This window comes from Lepidochelys kempii, chromosome 14, assembly GCF_965140265.1.
Source record: "Lepidochelys kempii isolate rLepKem1 chromosome 14, rLepKem1.hap2, whole genome shotgun sequence".
NCBI lineage: Eukaryota > Metazoa > Chordata > Testudines > Cheloniidae > Lepidochelys > Lepidochelys kempii.
In genome coordinates, this window is record NC_133269.1 from 13105630 (window position 1) to 13118571 (window position 12942).

Consider the following 12942-nt stretch of genomic DNA (forward strand, 5'->3'; position numbering starts at 1 on the left):
AAGTTAATTTAAGAAATTGCTGCACATTTTTGCAGAGTTTTTGATTTTGTCATTGAAAATATTTTTGATTTAAAAAGTTACAGATTCTAACATTGGAAAGGAGCATTATGATCATTTAGCCAAAGAACCTCATCCTATAATTTCTGCATCAAGCTACTGCATATCTTTTAAGAGATGCTGTATAAATAGGACCCTCTCAAATTCATCATGACCATGAAAAATGCGTCATGGACTGTGAAATCTGGTCTCCCCTTCTAACCTCTGCCAAAGTTGGTCTTGTGTGTGCTTTTACCCTATACTACACAGATTTCAAGGGGGAGACCAGCATTTCTCAAACTGGGGGTTCTGATCCCAAAAGGGGTTGCTGCGGGGGGGTTGCAGTATTGCCACCCTTACCTCTGTGTTGCCTTCAGAGCTGGGTGGCTGGAGGGCAGCAACTGTTGACTGGGTGACCAGGTCTGAAGGCAGCACCCCACCAGTAGCATTTTTAAAATCCTATGACTGTGAAATAGACCAAAATGGACCATGAATTTGGTAGGACTCTATGTGTAAAGCTACCTTATCCAAATGATTTATTTTGCATTTTTGCAAAATTGCTATTTACCAGTGACTTTTCCTTTCACAATACAGTAAATATAAAAGGTATTCCTGCTTTTTTTGTATAGCGTAGGATCAGACAAAAGTAAGTATCAAATGTGAGCAAACAGAATAAATTTGCAATAAATGTGACACAAAGCATTTATATAATTTGACAGAACAACAAACTTGGCCAGCTGCACAAAGGCAATGAACAGTTGTTAGCTGAGACAGACTAGTGCCATCAATATTGTAGCAAATGTTTAAAAAAAATCAAATCAGTAAGTTTAAAATCAGATTAACTTGTAGCTGATGGGTTTAGGAACTAGTAATGGCAGACACAAGCTTTCATTTTTAAGTCTATCTCAGTCCAGTCCAGGATGATAGCGTTTAAAAAGTCACGTTTGAGGTATCTGTGAAATGAGGTTAGAGGCTCATTGGCATAGCAGGATGTGGAAGATTCCATAACTGATGCCTAGTTATGTCACTTGGATAAAGGATCTAACTCTTTTGGGCTGAAATCCAGCAGCTTTCACCAGCACAATTCTCCTGATTTTTAGTTTTGCTAAGAAGGAGATTCAGCTCATTTGCTAATCATACAGCTACTCCGTGGTGCTGGAACAATTTTTATAGTGGGGGTACTGAAGGCAGAAACCATGTATTCGGGTTGTTAGTAGTACTTCAAGCCAGGAGATGCGCCAGTACCTCTTGTTCCAGCACATATGCAACTATTCAGACAAGAAGTTACTAGGTGGTATGTCACATGACTTCTTGGGGACTCTAGCCATTGTTGTTACAGTATCTTCCAATCCATTCTGAAATCAATAGTGTGAACCAAGGGGGATATGGCACTCTGTGAATAAAGAGGGAATTGAGTGGCATGGTAGATACAGCAAGCCAGATCCTCAGCTGGTATAAATTGTTGTAACTAGAGTTGCCAACCCTCCATGATTGTCTTGGTGTCTCCAGGAATTAAAGATTAATCTTTAATTGAAGGTTATGTCATGTGATGAAAGCTCCAGGAATCCCTCCAACCAAAATTGGGAACCCTAGTTGTAGCTCCACTGACTACAATTGATTTGAACTATAATGATAATCCACATGTTGAGGATCAGTCCCGCATACACAAAGGGACCCACCTCCTATATATTCCTTTCCATTTTATTTCACATAATCTTAGGCTGCTGCACAAAATAGCTTTCGGTGTGGCCAGACAGCCACGGTAGATGATTACCCCTGGCTGCTATAGCAAAGTCACATGGCCAACAGTCTAGTACTTTGTCTGTGCCACTGCTTTGGTGGAAATGTTTAATAATAAAAAAAAAAAAAAAAGCTATGACTAGCAAACCATCCAGTTGCATTTCTGCAATATCAAGTAACCAAACAACTAGTTGTTAAATCAGCTGTTTGCACCAACATGGGACCAAATCAGAGTTCACTTTAGAGCTCTGATACCCTAGACTATTCTATTAATGTTTCAGTAATAAATACCTCCGTTTGTATTCCTAGTTTTGAAGCAGATGAAGCAAACTGACAGTTCAGCACTCTTTTTTCATATCATCAGCAAGTTGATTTAAATTGAGTGTACAATGTTGGCTGCATTCCTTTTACAAGCAGCATAAAAACTTTGCTAAATTGAAGTGCCAGAATTGTAAAATCCTGCTGAAGTGATTGTTTCCAGAAAACAGTAATGGGAATAGTTAACACTGTTACTGTGGCAGCATGTGTGGCTTTTGTCCTGCTGGCTTTATTTTAGTGCAGGTAGTAAGGAGGTTTGCATTACAGAAGGGAAAAATATTTAAGACTTATATAGATAAACTGCATTCCTTTTGGCAGTATGAGTTCTTTACCTCACTGATAAAATATGATTGGTGTGCACAACTGAGAACAGGTGTAAAATATTTTTAGAAAAACCTTGGCATATAATGCAGACCACTACCCCTTTTTCCTATATTCTTATTTTTATTAAAAAATAACTCATGGAATATTGATGTTTGTAGATTTTATGGAACTTGCCGTGTTTTACTGTGTATATTTGATGATATCTGTGAGACTTCATCAGAGTAACTGAGACTGGGGTGACCTCTCCTCCTCCAGTTGTTCACCGTGGCTATTTTAAAACTAACTTGTTATCTACATGCCTTCATACTGTTTACATAACTGCATTTTCTTTTCTCCATTCCCAAGAAGAACGCTAAAGGAGAACAGTGACACCTTGGATGGAAGCTAATTGTTGGAGTTAGCTCAGCATCCATATCAGTTTCTATGAGTGGGTTATGATGTCAACAGATCTGGGCAATGCATTTAAGTTCCTTGACCTCATAGACCTTAAGGTCAGAAGGTACCATGCTGATCATCTAATCTGATCTCCTGTACGTCTCAGACCACAGAATCTCACCCAACTGCTCCTGTAATAGACCTATCACCTCTGGCTGAGTTACGGAAGTCCTCAAATCATGATTTAAAGACCTCAAGTTACAGAGATTCCACCATTTACTCTAGTTTAAAACAGCAAGAGACCTGGCCCCATGCTGCAGAGGAAGGAGAAAGCCCCCTGGCTGTCTATCAATCTGACCTGGGGGAAAATTCCTGCCCAACCCTGAATATGGCGATCAGGTGAATACTATGCATGAAAGCAAGACCCACCAGCCAGACACCTGGGAAAGAATTCTCTGTAGTAATGCAGAGTACTTCCCAGCTAGTGCCCCATCTCTGGCTGTTGGGGATTTATGCTACTAGCAGTCACCGATAGGCCACACGCCATTGTAGGTAGTCCCATCATACCATCCCCTCCATAAACTTACCAAGCTCAGTCTTGAAACAAGGTAGGTTTTTTGCCCCCACTGCTCCCCTTGGAAGGCTGTTCCAGAACTTCACTCCTGTTTAACAATACATTAATTCCCAGCTCTTCCACTCAAATGTCTTCTCTTGCTTCTCTGCCTCTCCCTCCCCACCCCAGTAAGGATCTGCTCCTCTGGTGCTCCTCTCATGCAGTAACTGATCTCCAGTTGCTCTGCTTCACTAGGATCACTTAACCTGCGACTCTGGAGGACATCCAGACCTCTTTTACACTCCATTTCATCCCATTCTCATCTCTTAAAACCAAATGTCCTGCCAGCCCCACGCATCCATATCAGAAACTGTTTCAACTCCGACTAGTAGCCTCAGCAAGAGGCCTGGCATTAACTGGCCCAGGGAGCCTGAGCCACACTCTCATCCCATTTCCTCCAAGTTGAGGCACAGTGGACTTTCGTTTCTCAGCTGTTGAGAGAGCATCCAGTCACCAGCACTCCCCTCAGTAAAAACAAAGCAAGCTTATAAGGATAATACATGGCAAGCGTGGTAGAGTTAAGGTATGTACAGACATGAGTGCTCTGTATGTCACTGATATAAAGCCCAAGTGCACTTGATGTCTTAGAGCTCCGGGGCTGGTGGCTCAGAGCTCTGGGGTCTCCCCACCCCCTGCTCCGGGTCGGAGCTCCGAGTCCCACCACGGCAGCTGGGAGCTGCGGGAGCCCCCACCACCCATGGTGGCTCAGAGCTCCAGGGCCCCCACCGGCTGACCACTCCAGCCTTGCTGCCCCGGGGCTGAAGTGGAAAATGTCACAGACATAATCTTAACCTTACGTATAAATGAAAGGGCCTGTTCAAGTATCTGTGAGTTCCCTATTAACAGGGTGACCAGATGTTCCGATATTTGGGGCTTTGCCTTATATAGGTGCCTATTACCTCCCAACCCCTGTCCCAATTTTTCACAGTTGCTGTCTTGTCACCCTACCTATTAATGCTGAGACAAATCAAGGGAGGCAGTGTGGCATAGGGGATAGAGCACTGGACTGGGACTCAGGAGCCCTGGATCTACCATTAGCCTGTTGGATGACCTTGGGTAACCCAATTCACCTCTCCTGTTCCTCTGTTTCCCCATCTGTAAAATGTATATAATGGTACTGACCTCTTGTGTAAAGCGTTTTGAGATGTACTGATAAAAATTCTATATAAGAGCTTAGTATTATATTATTAGTACTTTTCTGCCATCAGTAGTGACCTTGTATTGACCTTGTCCAGTTTTCTAAATACCCAGTACATTTCCTCAGAGGCCAACCTGGCATTCTCTGCTTTCATCTCCTTTAAGTTTTATGGCCTTTGATGGTCTATTTTGCATCCTGCAGTTCAGCACATTAAGATGACTTTTAATGTTCAAAACAAGAAATGCACAAAATAAGCAAAGCACTTGACTTCCATCTTTTGTCATGTGCAAGAGCCTGACTCATCCACCAGTGGAGCAGGAAAGCTCCCACAGTAGCAGGATCTGACACGTTGTCTGTTGTGTACCTATATTTATGAGCATTTGTGTATGTGCATGCATGCACCTTTACGTATATAAGTGTAGCAACCTGTATGGAACTTGGAGGGAGGAGCACAGATTACAGGAGGGAAGGGCTTGGAGGAGGTATCATGAAGTTAGTCTGTATGGACATGGCTTGAATGCTAACTGCAGCTGCAGCATCTCTGTAAACAGTTCTCTTAATAAAGAGCCAATTTAGTTTAAGAAACATGGAGATCTCATGTTTTTACCTAGCATGTACTACATGAAACAATAAGTACAAATATTTCAAGATAAATTGCGTGAAACTCGTGCACCAGCATATATACTGAAAACACCTCCAGACAAATCAAAGATTAGACTCACACGAACATTTTGCAGAGTAAAGGGAAAAATAAAAAACCTTGTGACTTATATGAGATTCTTAAGGTGTTGCCCCACATGTGGGCACAGAACAGGGAGTCAGGACTCTTGAGTTCTATTGCTGGCTCCGCTATTACCTCCCTGCATGATCTTAAGCAAGGTATTTGGCCCATTGTCAAAAGTTGCCTATGATTTTTGGGCATCCAACTTGAACCTGATTTTCAGAAGTGCTGGGCACCCTCAACTCCTGTCAAAGTCAATGGGAGCTGCGGGTTCTCAGCCACTCTCAAAATCAGATATTTAAAGCATCTCAGACTGGGTATCTCAAAATCATGGCATGCAAAATCAGAGTCCAGATTTGAAAATGTTACTCATCTGGAGGTAATGCCTGCTTTACAGGGATTTGTGAATCTCACATTACAGAGTCACAGAGTTTAATGCCAAAATTAGTCCGAAGTATTACAGCCCACATAGAGGCAGAGACTAGGAGGGACCAAGGTGCACCAACGCCTGAGGCCCGCTGCAAAGGCAGGAATTGATAAATTGATAAAGTCAGATATATCCGGATGATCCTGGCAAATGATCAGGATCATACTACAGAGGAAGCTGAAAAAACCCCAAGGTCACTGCCAGCCTGACCCAGGAGAAAATTTCTTCTCGTCCGCACATCTGGTGATCAGTTATGCCCTGAGCAGGTGAGCAAGATCCAGCCAGCTAAGCGCCTGAGAGAGAAGCTAATTGGTGCCATTGCAGAGTCCTGGTCCATCCCATCCACTATCCCATATCCAGCTGTGATCATATCTGATACTTCAGAGGAAAAAGGAGGGGGGAAAACCTTCCTGACCTCTGCAGGTGATAAGCTAAAGCCCTGAAGCATGAGATTTGTAAAGTGCTTTGAGCTTCTTGGATGAAAGGTGCTGTTTACCTTAAGCACAATTTCTTTAGTGTGCAATGCATGATGATTATGGCCGCAAGTTTGTCACAGAAGGGAAAAAAGTTACAGACTGTGATTTTCCCATTGGTCCTGGGTTTTTGTGTGTCCCTGACTCACCCCACAGCAGTGGCTCTTGAGGCTCCTGTCATGGGGCTGGGCCTGGCTCCCTGCTCCAGATGTTGCAACCCTGCATGTGTGGTTGCATTGCCACTCAGGTTTGGCCCAGTTGCCCCTCCATATGACAAGGAGCTGAGCAAATGCTAAAGAGCTGTGTGACCTGGCACACAAGGTCACAAATTACAATGCCCAAAGTTGAGAGCCAGCCCTAGCCTGTGGTATGCAAGAGCTGTTGCTGTCTGCACTCAAGGTAAGTGTGGGGTAGACTCACTCTCAAGATCCCTCCCCTCCCCACATCGGCTGGGTTGGGATTCAGGTTGCAGTGCCATGGCAAAGGGGTCTGCTGGAGGTAGTCCGTTCCCCCTCATTTGGCAGAGCTTTTTTTCTTTTTCTTTTCTTTTTTTTTTTTTTTTAATAAAAAATCATGGAGAGGTCTCTAAGCCTGTGACTTTTACAAAATTTATCATGACTGCTCCAAGATTTTTGATAAAAGATGCTGTAACAAATCTGCAGTCCTAATGATGATATTCCCTGTTAGTTCATTAGACCATTACAATGCTGTCCTTAAAGACTCATCATTTCAGTATTGCCAGCCAATTAAAAATCACGATAAAGCCCTGCAAATCATCAGATTATTTTAACCATCATGAGATTAAAAAAAAATTTAGGAGGCATTCAGTCTGGTTCTAACCTTTGTGCCTTTTGGGCCTTTCTCTAATATGTTTATATGCTTAACTGTTCTTTCTTCCATCTGGTTATTCTTGCATGTTTCAAATCATCCAGCTCTCCTTCTTTTCCCCTCTCTGGATTTTATGCCGCCTTCAATGCCTCCTCCCTCTCTTCCACAAATTCTTTCCTAAGTATCACTCCTTTTACTTAAAAAGAAAAGGAGTACTTGTGGCACCTTAGAGACTAACCAATTTATTTGAGCATGAGCTTTTGTGAGCTACAGCTCACTGTTTCCGAAACCAAGCCCCTCTCCCCATACCACACTAGCTCCATAATTTGTGCCTGAGCACTTACAGTTTGTACTAGTTTTGTCTGAGCTGGACTGTAAACTCCTCAGAGCAGGGATCTTCCTCTGTTTTCAGAGCCCTGTGTACACCTCAGCAGGTCTATTAGGGAAGACACAGAGAAGTGAACAAACACTCCTCAGTAATCTGTGCTCTCGTTAACACCGTTCAAGGAACAAATGCTGCAAGAATGACTGTTATAAGCAATACTGTTTACATGATATAATTAATTAATCACATAATCATGCTGTAATAATTGCTTGTATTTATATAACCCCTTCCATCCCAGAGCGTCCCAAAGCACTTTGCAAACAGATTCACAAACTATATATATGGGGATTACGATACCAACTACTGAAATGCAGCCATCTTGTGGGTGAAATGCAGCAATACAGAGCAACGTGATAACAGTTTCTGACAGGAAGTGAAGTTAACTATATCTACTTGGAACTGCTGGAGTGAATTTAGAGAGTCAAAATATAGCTATTCACTACTGGTATTTGCCTAGGACACTGAGGTTAATGCCCCTCCTCTTAAAATGAGTTTTGGTGAAGGATTTTTTAATAAGAGGTCAGGGTTTGGTTTGAGATCTCATTTGAATTTGGTATTTTGATTGATGCACAAGCTGCTTCCTCATGCTTAAACTTCGGACTGTGGTTCCTGTGCTGAAATAGGAGATGAGCTATGTATAAGAGGAGTGGGGATGATATGTGAAGTAGACTTGACTCTGACGTGCCCCAAAATTCAGGGTATTTGGATTGAATATCCTCATGCGGCCCATTATAGAGGTAGGCCTAAACCATGCTGTTCTGATCCAAATCCAACATTCCTGGGCTTTAGCTCTGGAATCCTTATATCTGCATTTGCTTGAACAAAAGGGTTCATTTTAACTGGGTGCACTGGGAGAGGCTCTCTTTTCACTTGATTCCCAGTTGGCTTTCTGGAAACTAGCTGTGCTAGAGTACTCAGCTTTGAATAACTTTGGAGAGTGTCCCTCTATAGGGCATTGTTGCGTCAGATATTTTTGTCATTTATCAGATGTAATTAGCTATATTTGCTAGCAACAAGTCATCCAGTAGCTAGAACAGGGTTGTTTTTTGGAAGGCGGTGAGGATCATATAACTCTTTCATAGCCAGATGGAAAATGCCCATAGCTGTTGGCATTTGTCAAATTACTGCTGTAATTATCTGTTTGATCCATAGACTCTTCTTTCACTCCCCACTCGTGCTCCTGGACTCTAATCCTGGATCATATTCTTCAGCCTTCTTTGTAATTCCATTTATTTTAGGGGTTTGAAATCAGATGGGCAGCAAAGACTGAATAATCTTCTAACAGCTTTTTCTTTCTTTACATATTTTTTTCTTAGCTATATAATAAATCTTTCTGTGGAGACAGGACTGCTACTTAGGGATGAAAGGTTATGGCCTATTGATTTGAGCACAAAGCTCAGTATCTGCTACTGTCCTTCACCTCACTCTGCTTCAATTTCCCCATCATTACAACAAGGGTATAATAATATTTACCTGCTTCACAGAGGTGTTGTGAGGTTCACTTAATGTTTGCCTTCAAAATGAAGTCTATCTATATGAGGTACTTATATGACCCTCATCATCATAGTACCTGAGCACCTCACAATCATTAATGGATTTTATCCTTACAACAACACTATGAAGGAGTAGCAGTCTCCCCATTTTACAGATGAGGAGCTGGGAAGATTAAGGGTAGGAAAAAGATCACCTAGGAAGTCGGTTACTTAGCTAGGCATTGAACCTTTGCATGGTGAGTCCCATCCAATGTCCTATCAAGTATCCCATCCTTCCAAAAGTGACTATAGAAGTGACACTATTAATTTGTTTTTCAACTGTACAGTATACTCCACTTAATCAGGAGGTGCTTCATTGGGACAGCTCCTTTATTGGGACAGCTTCATGGGAATGGATGTAGCGCCTAACGAGTTAATGGCAATGACTGCTGCTTAACTCAGACAATAGTAGCATAAATTCTTCTCAACAGGGACACATTTGGCTGCATGGTGCCAAGAGCTGATATAACACTTCATCAGGTGTTAAATCGGTATGTAACTCCATACTCCAGCTTTTCCGTACAGAGGTTGGTAAGAACAGATTAAACGAAGAAGAGATTAAAGAAAACTGGAATTCTGTTAACATTATTTTCACCCATTTGTAGTCCTTTTTTGACTGTTTTTTAAATGGTTTCTTTTAAATGGCCACTCCGTCAGTGCAATCAGCTGTCTCAGTCAAAGGCATTCTGTGGTGTCTGGTTTGTTCTCATGTTGCCAGCCAGCACTGACCTTTTGCTGTTTGTGGCATAAGAGCTGTTTGTTTTTACGTAGATCAGGTGCCAGTGATGCTAAGCAAAGCACTAACAGCAGCAGAAGCCTGGATGACCATATGTCTCTCTAGTTCACATTTTGTTAGTGAATGAGAAGAACCTGAAAGGCCTGTGAAACAGGGATTCATGCAACCACTTTTCTCTTTGGATATTTCCCCCTATATTTAAAAAATGACACATGATTTTTTTTAGGCTGAGCCTTTTGAAAAGGGCTATTAACACCGAATGCTAGTCTGAGGCCTGGTTGAGATGCAGAGCCACACCAAAACATATGTGACAAATGTCCATGGTAGCCTTTGCTGTATCAACGACTCATTCGCTGAGATACAGCTGTCCCATTAGTTGTTGTAATGTATTGGTATAATCGATTGTTCAGCCATGCCCTGATATTGCAGAAAGATAAGGGAGAAAATATTTCCTTTACTTTTCCTTTTTTTAAAAAAACCCTAATTGCTCTAAAATTATACAAAGCTTCACAAACAAATAAAAGTGGTGAGAGGTTTTTGGGTTTTTTTAGTCAGTGATAACCGCATTAAGCATGTGGTGAAGGAAACTAAAGAAAGAGAGAGAAAAGAACTAACAAAGGGAAGAAATATAGAGGAAATAGAGAAGAGGGGAAATTTCCCCAGCATTTGCCTAAGCTTCCTCTTTCGTGAAACTCGTTTATTCCTTTTTTTTTTTAATTATTTTTTTACATTAGTAAAAATGGAATGTCAAGGAAAAGTGTTGGATTGACAGCTCTGCAGACTAAGGGCCTGGTCTACAGCCCATTGAAGTCAATGGAAAGACTCTCATTGACTTAATGGACTTTAGCTCGGGTGCTGTAGTCCCCTGTCTATCCACAGCACAGGCAAAGGCGGCAGTGCAAGCTTTCCCCACTTCTCTGGGCTGGAGGTTCCACTTCTAGGGGTGAGAGCATAGTTCAGTTTGCATTCCTGAACCATACCTGGCTTCTGTCCTACGACAGCCAACAAGGGTGTCCAGCCAGAAGATTTTTTTGAATGTGTTGTCTACATTTGTGCATTAGGAATGGGGTTGAAACCACCAGCTCATTTGATGCAGGCAGCTGACCAGCCACTGGATAATACAGGGACCTAGCCCTTCAATAGGGCATTTTATGAATATTAATGAATTGCAGTGTGTTCTTGTATGTGAACTGACTTTTTCAGCCAAACAAGGAGACTGATGATGGAGTATGGAGAATTGGGTTCATATGAGGGTCAGTGCCATCTAGGATGCTCTATTCTCTCAGATGAGATAGGGTAGAGGATGGTCCTACCTGGTGCCAACCCCTAGGTAGAGGAGCAAGAGTCCAAGCTCTGCCTGCTCATACCTCTGCAGCCCACCTCCAGCAAAGCTTACATTCTCCTCCTGTTCCATGGAGAATGCGCATTGAGGCTGCGGAGACTTTTACTCCTGTGGAGTAGAGCAGATACTTGGGCTGCATGCTACTGCCTAGGACTTGGTCCCATGGGCCTGAACATAAACCAGTCAAAGGCAGTGACCAATTTTGCATTGACCTCAGTGGAAACAGCTTCAGACGCTATGGGTCTATGTCATGGAAAGAAAATAGACAGTAGTTGTGTGATGCTGGAGAAGCCTTGTGTTGGATTAATGGGCATGTGAGGGTGGAGGGAGAAGGAGGTAGCTCTGTGTTTCCACACCCCTGTGTGACAGTAGCCTAGGGTTGGCTCACCACTCTGTAATGCCCATCCCTCCCACCACTCTGCATGGGCCATATTGGGAGATAACTGATTAGGATTGGGTGATTAATTAGTTAACAGAGGGATTCAGCTGTCAGTGGGGACTGTTAAATGGGAGACAGGAAGGGAAAGAGGGAGGTTGAAAGCAAGGGTAAGGAAGCAGAGATTTCAGAGAGGTAAGACCTCCCTCCCCTTCCCTGTGTCACGGGGCAGGAGCACCATTGGGGTCTCACAAGCAGTTGGTGGGGAGGTTGCCAACAGGCCCTTATTACAAGGGACCTCCCGTATTTTTTCATCTCTGTACAACAAGATCGGGAGTTGCCGAGTGTTGCAAAAAGTAGCAAGAAATATGCCTGGCGAATGTAGGTGAATACTGCTTAGTATTATTATTTATTATTAATGATGATGATAATAATATGGGGTGGGGGGGTCTTAAGAAAACAGGCCCTTATTTTTGAAATACACTAGAATGCTGGCAATCGGGTGAAGGTGAAAAAACATATTGAATATTTCCAGAAATTTTACTGAATAGTATCAATTTTGCAAGCTAGCACAGGAATTCTGCAGCCTATGAAGAAAGCACTCAGGGGACAGGCTTTACTAGGTCTGATCCTGAGCCACGAAGTTGAGTTGCTGAGTGGGGTTGGTGCTTTTCTGTGCCCCCCCTCTTCTCCACCCTAGTGCCCCCTGGTGGCTGGGCTGGGCCCTTTGCTCCGGCTACATGCCTGGCGCTGAGCAAGCCTGGCCCGGCCCCGCCCCAGGCATTGTTAGGAGATGGTGGCGGAGTATGGGCTCCTCGGTGGGGCCTGTGCAGGCTGCGCAGCAAGGCCTGGCAGTGGCAATGCTGTTCCCTTGGCAACCACTGCTCCTCTGTGAGCCAGCTCCTCGGCCTTGCCCACAGCATCCCCAGAGGCAGCATCAAGTGCTCAGCATCCCCCCTCCCGCACAGACAGCCTGCGGGGAGCCCCAGAGAGGCCGTGCCACCCCCGCCAGCTGGCAGCAGTAGCAGTCCGAGTTCCTCCGCCACTTCCATTCTCTATGGGTAGAAGGAGGAGACCCGCCGGTGGTGGCTTGGCACCATGTTGCCTCTGAGGCCACCGCAGCAGCAGCACTATCAGCCGGGGGACAAAATTTTACCACATGTGTTGGGTGGGCTTTGCCCCTCTCTGCCACCCCCTTTGGGCACCCCCACCAGGGGCACGCTGAAGCTTGGGAAAAGCCTGATGATGATAGGGCCTGAAGCTGCATAAGATGTTGGTAAATAAAGTACACTGTGGTGAACTGACATAAGAGTGTGTGAGGACTGCTGGCAAAAAGAACTCCAGAGTGAGGGAGCGCACCTTGGGACACCCTCCCAAATCAGGGTTTTTTGCTGTTGTTTTTTTCTAAGCCCACTGACTTTGGGATTGTTGTAGGAAGATGGCAGTGGCATGGTATAATGCAGCCTGAGGAATAGCCATATCCTAAACAGAGTAAGGCAGTGGTTCTCAACCAGGGGTACGCGTACCCCTGGTAGTAAGCAAAGGTCTTCCAGGGGGTACGTCAACTCATCTAGATAT